Genomic DNA, 12,742 nt, shown 5'->3' with positions numbered 1-12,742 from the left:
GAGACACGCCCTCGCAACAAGAACGAAACACTGAAATAAAAATCTAGATTCTCATTTGTTAAACAACTTTTGCGTATACTATAATGGCTCGTTTTCTGCTTAAAGCTTTGTGATGTTAGAATACATAATGTTCTCAACATGCAGTCTGTTTAATTCTTGAAATCTTTTAATTGCGATTTACTGTCCGAAAAATATTTTTAAAAAAACGAGGAGGTAAATCCATTCAATTCTATAAACTGTGGTGTCGGCATTACAAATGTGGACGACAAACTCAGTCGGTTCGGTATTCTCAGTAAAACTGCAAAAGATAATTTATATTGCCTACAACAATATACTGCAATCGCTGTTCGAATCATGGTTGTGTTTACGTTGTAATGTGTCTCAAACGAAATATCCGAAAATTGCACATTTCTTTCGCGTTTTTTTGTTTATGTCTCTCTGCGTATTATCAACAGATTAATCTTTTAAAATGTCTAATTTTAGATTTATATTTTCAACTTTTTAATAAAGAGCGCGAATACATAAAGAATTCTTAGACAGACTTTTATTCAAATATCAAATATATATTCCGAAAACGATAAGTTTTTCATTGAAACAAAAAGGAAATTTTATACATACTTTAATGGTGGATGTTGTAGTGGTTATAGATATGTTAGGTAAGTGTTGTACTTTTACACACCGTAATAGAGAGTAAAGATACGCAAACATTGAATTTTGTAAAATTTAATTTAATTTCACACCGTCATTTAGAAGAACAAGGACCTTTAAAACGGCGTTAGATTTCACTTAAGTATAAAATTAACGCGAAAGTTACATTGAATTCATTTCGACTTGAAAGTAAAGTTGTCGAGTCTCGTTAGTTAATGTGTGAATGAGTTGATGCAATGAAGGTCATTAATGAATAAAGTTTTTTTTTTTACGAAGTGAACTCGGTCCAACTTGTGGTCAATTTTTTACCGTTGGATTCCTTTTTATCTGAAGGCAAGAACGTTGAAACGAAATTAATGGAACAGAATGGTGAGAAAGTTTTTTATGTGGTAAATTAAGTTACAGAAGATGTTATTGTAGCTTTTGTGGGACTAGTTCCATGAAAAAGTTTTTGGGGCAACGCACTTGCACTTTGATAAGATTTCCGAAAAGATATACTCCAGCAAGTCGAGAAGAAGAGACTTCCATGAAATCATATTTTCGTGGCCTGTACACGTTTTGCTATAATTATTTTATTGAACTGAGCCTGACTACACAAATGAAGCAATAACGGTTCAACGATCTGATAAAGTGTGTTTTAAACAAAACAAAACTGTAAGTGAACGGTTGCTAAAAGGTTCGTGCGTTACAGTTGCTCAAATATTTATGAAAGCGCAGACACAGCTGAGTCACGAATTTAACCTGTTAAGCTATTTATCCACAATCAAATGTATTATGAAATTGAAATGGTTTGCAAAACTTCACAGCATGGCTGTACATTGAATCTCTACGATCTCTACCCTTTTCTGTAATGTAAAAATAAAGAAAAATTCTAGCAAAATTCTACACAACTACACTCCACTTCACTTAAAAGCTGGTGAAAATATTGCCTCGTTGTGTCTATACTATCTCTGCTTTCTCGAAAGGTATCAGTCTTATGATAGAAATGTTTTTTTATCGATATTCAATGTAATGCTGTTATTGGACACATCGTGAGAATAAATTTATGTGCACCCGTACGAAGAGCACACACGTTCTCTGTATAATAAAAGCCAATCTGATGGAATGGTATTTGATATTTCTCCCGAGTACCACACATCAAGGACGCTATTGATAACAATCGGAATAATACTTACACTCTTTAAGAAGGCAGACTAGGTTACAAAGAGCCCTCTGTTGAAAGCTTCATGTAAACACTCACTTTCGTATGAAAAATATTTGGAAAATAACTCATTTTGGGAATCCATTTTTACGTGTAATTTACGTTGGGGCACTTGGCGGCTTACATAGTCTTAAAGTTTGGACCTTTATCTACAAAATTGCTGAAAAAAATGTTTTAAAAATTGCATCAAACGAAAGACATTACGGTTTTAAAACATCGCTTCACTGGACACAAAACATGAAGAATTTCACTTTATTTACACATCTAAACACACTGCCTCCAACTTTTTATTATTAGAATTGATAATGCACACACTTGTCTACCAAATTCCAGAATTAATTTGACAAAAATCACTTTTTATTAATTAGAAACAGAAAATAAAACCCGAAATTGTTCAATAACTGCCATTTTTTCAATTGTTGAGCTTTGATTTTGACAGTAACTAATGGTATATACAGCTGGTATGGTATAACATGGTGTGGTATAAAATGTGTTGCATACCATATTTATAATTGTCAAAATCAAAGCTCAACAATTGAAAAAATGGCAGTTTTTGAACAATTTCGGGTTTTATTTTCTGTTTCTAATTAATAAAAAGTGATTTTTGTCAAATTAATTCTGGAATTTGGTAGACAAGTGTGTGCATTATCAATTCTAATAATAAAAAGTTGGAGGCAGTGTGTTTAGATGTGTAAATAAAGTGAAATTCTTCATGTTTTGTGTCCAGTGAAGCGATGTTTTAAAACCGTAATGTCTTTCGTTTGATGCAATTTTTAAAACATTTTTTTCAGCAATTTTGTAGATAAAGGTCCAAACTTTAAGACTATGTAAGCCGCCAAGTGCCCCAACGTAAATTACACGTAAAAATGGATTCCCAAAATGAGTTATTTTCCAAATATTTTTCATACGAGAGTGAGTGTTTACATGAAGCTTTCAACAGAGGGCTCTTTGTAACCTAGTCTGCCCTCTTAAGTGTGCATTTGCTTTTCTGACATCTTCATACCCCAATATGAGCGTAACGTCGGTGGGTGTAAGTTTGTGTGTTCAGTGTTTCCAATTGTGATTCATTGTCCGTTACATGGTCTTATGACCGTTGACCGTTTCATACTCAATCCATTATAATATGCTATTGATGAGTTTGTGTTGATTTAAGCGGTCGTACAAAACAAATAGATTCGACAAGCACTTTGGATGTATCCATAACATGATAAAATGGAACATTTCCAATCACAGTTATCAGAATCAATGATACGTTTCCTTCTTCTTGTTTTTGCTTATGTTTTTTGTCGCATTTTGTGTTATTCAAAGAATTCATTCGATGTGTAACAATTTGGCAGCATAAAATCGCTAGTCCATTGCATTTGAGAAATATAGTTTAGAGGGCGTTTTATGGTTGCTTTAGCAACTTGTGCACAATAAAATGACCGAAGGGATGAACTGCGAATATGAACACATTTATCAAACATGAACATTATAAAAATGTTAGAAGAGAACATCATAATACAGTCGATGAACCAAGCTGGAATTGTTATTTGAATGAAGCACAGCTTAACATGCGATTTTTCAGTTTGTACCTGGAGTTATACCTATTGCCGAACGGATACGTTCCATTTATGAATATAAATTACGTTTGGAAGTGATTATAAAGCGAAAAAAATGTTAATCAATGAGCTTCTTTGCCTGGAGAACCTTCACACACTAACATTATATTCATATTTTGTGTTAGCATAGCGGAGGGTGAATATCAGAATTTTAAAAAAATAAATAAGGAAAGTGGATGAATATACTAATTGTCCACATGGTAAACGTACACCTGAGTAAATATACGTATAAAAACGATGTACGTACATGGAATTTTTGTGCAGTGAAGTCCTGACGTCAACGTGTTGAATAGATTCTTGAATGAATATTAATCGTTTGCCTCAAACGGTATGAAAGGCATGCCAACAAGAATTCTGTTTATAAATAATTTGTTGTGAGGCATGTTGGCCGTCCGTTATAGATTGGTATTTGATTAGAAAATTTCATTGAAGAATGCCCTCATAAATTCAACCCGGTTTCGATGAACATTTGAAGTCGTTAAAGTGTAAGTGAATTATTATGCAGAAAACAATAAACGAGGATTAAATCGTCTGTGCGTAAATTGACGGTTATTGGGTCGCAATTTTACTTATCTTACACGTTCAGTTTACACTAATGAATACGGAGACGACATATTCCAAGATACTTTCGCCAAAATTAATAACAAACTTCAAAGCGGCAAAGTTTGTTGAAATAACATTTTACTTCGAGACAACTCATGTACTCGAGATGGTTTCCACTCGCTCCTTACCTTATACCGACATACTTATTGAGTATACTAGAAAGGAAAATTTAATTTCCAATGATGTTACATCAAATCACTCCAACAAGTATTTAATGTCTGTATGAACCACGAAAGAAAACCACTTCCTTCCGATTAAAGCGTCAGATGCAAACAAAAGAGTTTGCAATATAATATGGCAAGAATTGATCGAACGAAATTGCAGTGGAAATGATTTTCATTAATAGTGCCTACATAAGCGATACAGAAAAACTTTTCGGTGCTGAAACTGTGTAAAATAATTTCAGCATAAATCTACTTAATAAATGGAAATTTTATCAGTTAAAAAATAGTTTTTCCGATATATATAAGGTGCATACCAGGTATACACGATGAACGGTATGCACACGACGAACGAAAATTTTCCAAATTAATTTCATTCGAATGATATCGAGTTTTATATTGCCTCTTAATGCATCTGTATATAGTTTATTGATGCACAAACTTATTTTCAACAAAAATTTATTTTTATGGGTTTCTTCACTTATAGAAGAGCATTTATCCATTGTTATATAATTTTAGCACTTCCATTTATTATTCTTTCGTTCCATTCATATAGACTTGCATTCAGAACTAGCATTCGTGTTATATAGAATACACACACATGTTAATGGTATGTATTGAATTCAGTGAGCTTTTTTTCCCTTCTCTCGAATCCATTCAAGTTGTCATTATCGAACTTTTACATTCTTGTCAGTTATACGTAAAATGTAAGAAAACTATTTGATTTCAATAAACATGAAGGTTTATTTTCTATTTCTAACTGTATATTAATACTGAACTCGTACGTTTATAAGCAGTTTAGTGCTCTGATTAAATTATAATTTCGTATTCCGTTTATGAGTTGTTTTTCTCTCTCAAAATAATGACGACAGTTTTGGGTCGATTTGTCGAATGGACAATTAGTTGAAATATATGTCCTTAAATTTAACATTAGCTCTCTACCAGCTTCAGTTGTACAACATAGTTATTTAGTTTTGTGAGCCAAAAATCATTAAACCCGATCACTTCTTAAAGGGTATGTGGGAATTTCTAATATCTAATTCAGTCCGGATTTCGATATCTTTCAGTTTTCCGTTGTTTCGACAGCCTTTTCTTGTTTCTATTGATTGTAATTTTAAAGCATCTTTCAATTTACGATTATCTCTGATTTGCGGACGAAAACCCTGACCGTGCTTTGCTTATGTAAATTTAAAAGAAATTTTGGAATACCACCAAATAGCGATCTATATGAAACTTCATGTGAAATACCACAACTCACTGACCCCGTAACGCACCTCTCGATCCAATTAAAATATCAAACTTAATTAATCCGTTACAGACGGCAAGCATATGACCAGTATTTTTAATCGGTTGATTTCAAATCTTGGACTTCACTTTTTTTAACATGCACTTTATCGACTTTACTATAATAAGGGATCATATTACCCAGAGCTTGTCCTTACTTTTGTCGTCGTTATCGATAACAGATGAATAGCCGTAAGCCGTATGATAAATCAATGAAAACCAGGTATTTAAAGAAAAAAAGATGCAGAAAATGACTCACAGTATACGGTTGCTCTGAAATGATGAATTGCTGTATGTGAAACACGGTGTAGTTGCTCGGAATTTTATAAGATAGGTTGTCGCAAATTTTATATTTTTCGATATTCCTAGCCTGCTCGTGACCCTGAACAACGTTCCACAAAAACTTTTGATTTTCAACCGTACAGCCCGGAGCGCCTGGACCAAGGCTCCCTAGAGCGCTCTGTTGCTGCGATAGGACTGATTGGGATTGCAATCGATAGGAATTCTAATGGTCATGGTATAAAAAGTTGGTCGAGTGGGTGCAACGATAGGCTGGTCACGGCTCGTTGAAATTGAAAAATGACGATTTTTGGAAGACGTTCTACAGGCGTGGATACTTGATTCACAGAGGTAGTATTTAGTTGAACGGGTAGAGGGCCATTATCTCTACCAATATTTTAAAAAAATACTTTTTGGAAACCGTCTCCATAGAAGTTTACAGTGGTCCAAGTTTTTCATTTGGCATTTGGCCAAAGTTGGGAAACTTAGCGACACCTAAGTCACACTCATGACAATTTTTCGCAACCAAACCTAACGATGTGCAAGCTTTTGATATACAAATATGATACATTTTCATGAATTTTATGACCTCAGCTTTCTATTGGAACTATGGACCATCTCCTTCGTCGCCTAATAATCGAAGATAGTCGGATAGGAGAAAAGCATTTTTTAGCTAGACATAAGCCGAAATTTTTGTGTAAGTCGTATTGCATTCTAAGGGTTAGGACCATTCAACGCTGGCAGAAGTGACTCCTCCGATTTCGGTAGGCTGTTATTCAAAAGAATCTCTCGTTTCTTTATATCACATAACTAACCTAGTTCTTTGGTTCCTACCACCATTGTTTCCACAGATTTCAATGTTTAATTAAATTTGTTTAACAAAATGTTAAGTGTTTTTTCCATTGTTTAAAAGAAGTCCATCAAATTTCCAATAAATAGAAAATTGTACTCGCTACTCGCAACATTGCACAGAACCGATTTCCAATTAAAAAAGCAATAATGTTCATCAATCAAGTAAAATACTTGCAAATTTCAAACTAATGGTACAGCCATTACATCCAACCGCATTATGCAACAGAAGTGGTAACTGTAAATAACGCAAAACGTTTGTTACCATCATTTAAATAACTTCAAAATAAAAGATAAAATTAAATGTTGAAATTGTAATTTATCACCATCACTCAAATGGTGATACAAAAAATATCGAGAACGGAATATAACATTAACATTACACATTGTACAGCCATCATATCCATTTTGCATTGATTTGATAAATAGTCCTGTGTAAATATATTGCATAATGAGCATATCATAACTCTACATTCAGTTGAATGTAGATCACATTTTCTATGTCATTATAAAACTGCACAAGTTAAAATAGTAAAAGTTAATTATCCTTCTGCTTCATATGCAACGCCGACAGTCAACGAAATTCATCAATTTCAGATGTCAGTGCAAACGGAATGCCATACATATATAAGACGAGTTATGGAAGTAATACTAGAAATAATTTCCTTTTATAGAAAATGAAAAGAATTACATTGAAGAAAAAACCAGCGTGTGTACCGCCACATGTTTGGCACATTCATGGTATTACATTTACACATAGATCGACACTTTTCTTCTGATAGCAAGATTTTATTGAACGATTCCAATTTAGATAGTGTGTGCGTTCGTTGTTCAATTAAATTCAAGATGAATTTTGTAGCAAAAAATTGCACGCATAATTTATGGTAATACATGGCTGGCTGGCTGATCGACAATATTTATCGAAGTTATTTGTAAAATTCTGTTTTTTTTTCGAATTGGCAGTATGCTACAGAAAAAGAACCTTGTCCAGTTTACTGTTTTTGCAATTTGTTTTGAAAATGGAATATTGTCGATGGCTGGCAGATAACTGTTACTGTTGACGAATTAAAATTCTTGTAATTTCAGCATGTTAGTAGCCTTTTTTGTTATATAGATGTTGTTTTGAATCCTACACAAAGCTCAACAAGTTCACAATCTTGTATCACATAAAAGTGTTTTCGTCACGTCTTTCATTGTAATTGTAATGCGCATGCTGATAATTTTGGGCTGACTCAAGTATTTATTAATCACTACCCATTCAGGCGACAACTTCATTAAAATACACAATAGAGCGTGTGCGATTTTGAGAAAAAAGTTTCATATTTTAATAAAAAGAAGATTTACCATGAAAACCATTGAAAAAAATATTTAATTTTTTTTATAGAAATTATTAAAAAAATATTGTTGCCATCCCGATGCCATCCCACTTATTAGAATCTTAGTAAGAATCCAATTAGAATGAATTAGAATGGTTCGGATATCCTTTTATTTTTATTCAAATTACAGCTTTTAAAGTGAGATATAAAATCAAGCAGACATTTTTCAGATATTCTGTTTACACTTTTGTTCTACAGAATAATAATCTACATCAATTAAAAATAAATTATTTATACTGCACACGGTCTATTATATTAAGGCAAAAGGCAAAATCATTTCTTATTTACCCGACACAATAAATGAATAGATGATAGTAGTCGTTCGTTTTGAATCCAATGCTTTTGAAACAAAAATGTTTCTCTGATGAATATCGTTATATAAAATGGATAGGAGAAGGTCAAAGCACCTCACTTTCTATATATCCTCATTAATGAATCCTTTCCGAAATCTTTTCACAGTAAATATTCATTCAATAATATTTTACTGTATTGTCGTTATAAAACGTGTTTTACGTTTAAAATGTCTTTTTGCGTCCTTGGCGTCAAAAACCTAGACGCATAGACAAACAAAAACAACAAGTTGTTTCTTAATGGTATTTATTTTAAGTCCTACATTTCAATAGCATAGAGGGATGGATATTTATCATATCATATACACTAAAACGATGCCAGGGAAAATATCTTTTCATTAATATTTATGAGTTTCTTGCAAACGGGTGTGTGGAGAGAGAGTGAATTTATATATTTAGTACTTTATATTTGTATCGCTGGTATTTACTCTTTAGATTTTTTGCTCGGTCTCTTTAATATAATATTTTAACGATTATCCCCTTTTCAAATTAAATAATGAATGTTTATTATCTTATCGCCATTATTTATACAATGTTTATGCGGTAAAGGACATCAGCAGTTTCGTTGTTCTTCTATTTCTGCGCTCTTCAACAAATTATAATGAGCCATCTGAAATTTATGTTTATTCATTTTTCATTAGCTAAATGAATTAATTGATTAATGCCCGAGGAAACATCAACACAAAATTAGCTTCGCACTAGTTTGACCAGGCAAACAGACATAGGGAAAGGCTAAAAAATGTTTGAGGTCAAGTTCCAGGGCACGACTGAATTTTTCCTAATTATCCAATATTAGAGGTATCGTGTTCGATGAAAAATTTATTTCCTTGCCCAGAAAATCCTGAGATCGATTCAGACTTCACAAGGTCATTGTCCAAGAGGCACGAAAGTATACAATTTTGGATTTTTCCACTGGAAACTTTTCATATGTCGTTGTTTGTGAAAATGTGAAATAAGTTGACGATTTTCTTGCTCCTAATATAGAATTTTTATCCACCCCTTCGTTCCGTCCGTGTATCACAATGGTCAATACCAGCCAAAACTAAGACAAAAGACTCATTACTACCAGAGATGTGCTAGAAAATTCTCTGTCAACCTAAAATAGTACATTTCGTACCTAGGACTAAAAGTCTTTTTTAGCGTGTGAGAAGTTTCCAGACAGAACCGAAGGCGAGGTCTGGATTCGAATACGCTAAAAAAGACTTTTAGTCCGTGGTACGAATAGTATTTTTCATATTGGACGAAGAAAAAGTGCGACAAAGTCGCACTTTTCGGGTCCTAGGTATGAAAAATCCTTTTCGCAATTCCGGGCCATAATCATCACCTCTTTCCACCTCTTTCGACATTAAATGGCGTTTTGAAGGTATTTATTTCACAGTGCGTTTTTGATTATTTTTTCGCACATGGGCTTTTTCACATTTTTTTCGCCCGCTACATAGCTTAGTACCTTTAAGAAAGACTAAATTTTATAAATAAAAACTTTGCACAGACCAGGATTTGAACATCCAACACCAAAATTCTTCCAAACACCAAGCAACGACCATAGCCATTCGGCTACAGAGTCACACAACTATACAGAACGTATTGTTGAAGCGTACATACTAGGCATTGACTACTTGATTTTATTTAGCGCGTCTCTATACATCACATTGCAATGTGTATATAGTGCAGGTTGCTTGATCGTTCAAATGAATTCATGTTTGCATGTGAATGTTTGGTAGAAATTTTGCTAATATTTTGCATTGGAAAGGTGATTATGGCCCGAAATTGCGAAAAACGTTGTATCTACCACGGTAGGTATGGCGGCTTCGCCTCGTATCGACAATCGACATCTAGTGCGAAAAAATACCTTCATACCTACCTTGGTAGATAAATAACTATTAATAGTATTTTACATGCTAAATGCGTCGAAAAGCATACCTTTCATGTTTCAAGCACTTTTTTCGACGCACTCAGCATTTAATAGTCCATTACGTCCTAGTTTGGAGATACTTATATTGCCGATAGAGAGTTTTGCACTACAAACTTTGTAGCCCGAGCCGAAGGCAATGTGGTAATGTTTTTGATCCGAGGCGAAGTCGGGGTCAATAAACACATGAAAACAAGACATTTAATTTTGATCTGGGTTATGTAATGGATTCTACATGCTGAAGACATCGCAAGAATTGAGAAACTTTGAAAACTAGCAAATCAGAGGAAATCGTTTCATCAGAAAATCCTCAGAAAAGTTAAAAAAAATTCTTGGAAATCCACTGAAAACGGTAATTTTTTCTCGAAAATCCTGCATTTTGAAGCCATTCTCATTAACTATACTATTTTTGAGTTGACAAAGAACGACCTTTAGACATTCGTAGCTCAATTGGCGATAATACATGCTCTTCCGCAAGTGACTGGTGATTCCAGACTGACCGTTAAAATTGTGTTGTACAACTAGATGGTGTGTTTTTTATTAGATTTTTATTTGCAGTCAAATCGTCAAATAAACAAGCAAATAAATTAAGATCAGAATAAAATTCCATTTATTGTCGATATACAACACAGTGATAAAAATTATAGTATCGGTGCTTATATCTCGCCTCTCTATTCGATAGTTTGTAATATAAGTGCTACAACTATAGTGTGTTTTACGAACATATTTCACGCAATATGGCTATGACATACTCCAAGTTTGTCATAATGTTTATTGCCATTTAAGATACGATAACACATTCTTAAGTTTATCTGGGCTCTGTGGTTACATGCTATATATACATAAATAAACCATCCTTAGCTTCAAATGAAATCATTGTGCTGACAGTGGATATCGAGTTTATATGCAAATAGGTCGGGGAATTGGTAAATCATGATCTTATTCATAAATGTGGCTCTGTCACCGAATCTTATTATATTTTATATTAGAGAGGCGGAAATATTTCATATTAGTAAGTGCTCTGTTTTAATGTTTTCGTTTTCTAGACATTCGTCAATTCAATATGGTTCATAAGTTGTCACATTTGAATTATGTCATCGCTCCACCACAATTTAGTTAATTAAATTTAGCTTAGCAATCAAATTGTTGAGAACTATTCAAAATTGTGACTCTGTAAAAATATTTGTTAGGTTCACTATCCGATTCTGACATCTAACATTAAGTTTCAGGCGCAGTCGAGGTTGGCAAGACATCGTGTGCGATAATATTCCAGCATACCATTTGTGTTGCATACAACGTTTTATGCAGTGAAGAATAAATACCTTAGATAATCGTCGTGTGACGTCAGTAACACGTAGCTTTGATCGCTCTAGTGCGATAAATCCCTTGCAAATCCTTTATCGCACTAGTGCGATACGTTCATACGACATTGCACACAGGCGACGTAAGTTCAGATATCATCACTGAATTGCATAAAATCAATCTATTTTGTATCCCTACCTTATACAACTTTATACAACAGTTTAAAATGATTTTGTATAAAATAATAATCGCTTGCCGACCTCACTTCGTTCGGGCAATAAATCGCGAATTGCCTAAAATCTACCGCCCACCACAACTTGAGCATAAGACTGATGAAGTAAAAGAAGTAGTTAGCATCACCAACCAGGTAACAGGAAAAGAAGTAACAGATTTGATGATACCATGACATAAGTTTACTTGCACTTACAAAGTTCCATAAACTTTTAGTGTAAATTGTATGAAACGTTACCTATCTTCATCGTCAGGTAGACCAACAAAATCTTGTATCAAATTAAACTTTCAATGGTACAGATTCTTTGTTTGTTTTCGTACTGCATGTTGAGATGCATACTGAATGTCCATGCGATGGGTGCTTGTAGTTATACAATGTTGCATTTTTTTATGCATGACCTTGCCTTTTAAATTCATATTTCGTTCGTACAAAAGTTATACTAATTTGTTGATCTGCGAAATTGATATGCCAATTTGTCGCAACTGCTTACACTCTTTCCACTATAATTAGTCAGTCAATTAAAGAACTTTATTAATTTAATAACTCTTTCGACTTTTTTTCCCCTTTTTAATTGATTGAATTCAATAAAAATAATTGATTATTTTCCCAGGCCTAAAGTTGATGGTATCCGCACGAGCAAGTATGTCGAGCGGCATGAATATAAACCATTTATAAAAGAAGTTTGCTTGTTAAAATGCAAGTGGTAGAGTGTATACTCGGTGTATAATATTTACACGAACTGAAAACTTAATCATATGAACGAATGCATTTGTATATTGTCATGTTCGTTTTCTTATTATTAAAAATTCTTTTTTTTTGCCTTTGTAAATAATTATATTATAAAATGTTGCTGTGTTCATGAATGTGCGTGGTTTGACTTATTTGGCATTTAATATAACAAATATATCGATTGTTATACGCAACAACGACTAAGTATGCTACATAAA

General features: G+C 33.4%; 1 protein-coding gene across 3 annotated transcripts in view; it reads right to left on the bottom strand.

Annotated features, from left to right (window-relative positions):
* LOC119073768 (cardioacceleratory peptide receptor) overlaps positions 1 to 12,742 on the bottom strand; it is a 39,699-nt gene that overhangs the window by 11,331 nt on the left and 15,626 nt on the right. The window lies entirely within an intron of this gene.

Source organism: Bradysia coprophila, unplaced genomic scaffold (genome assembly GCF_014529535.1).
Source record: "Bradysia coprophila strain Holo2 unplaced genomic scaffold, BU_Bcop_v1 contig_138, whole genome shotgun sequence".
Lineage (NCBI taxonomy): Eukaryota > Metazoa > Arthropoda > Insecta > Diptera > Sciaridae > Bradysia > Bradysia coprophila.
The sequence above is the reverse complement of the archived record's forward strand: the minus strand, read 5'-3'. Positions and strand labels throughout refer to the sequence as shown.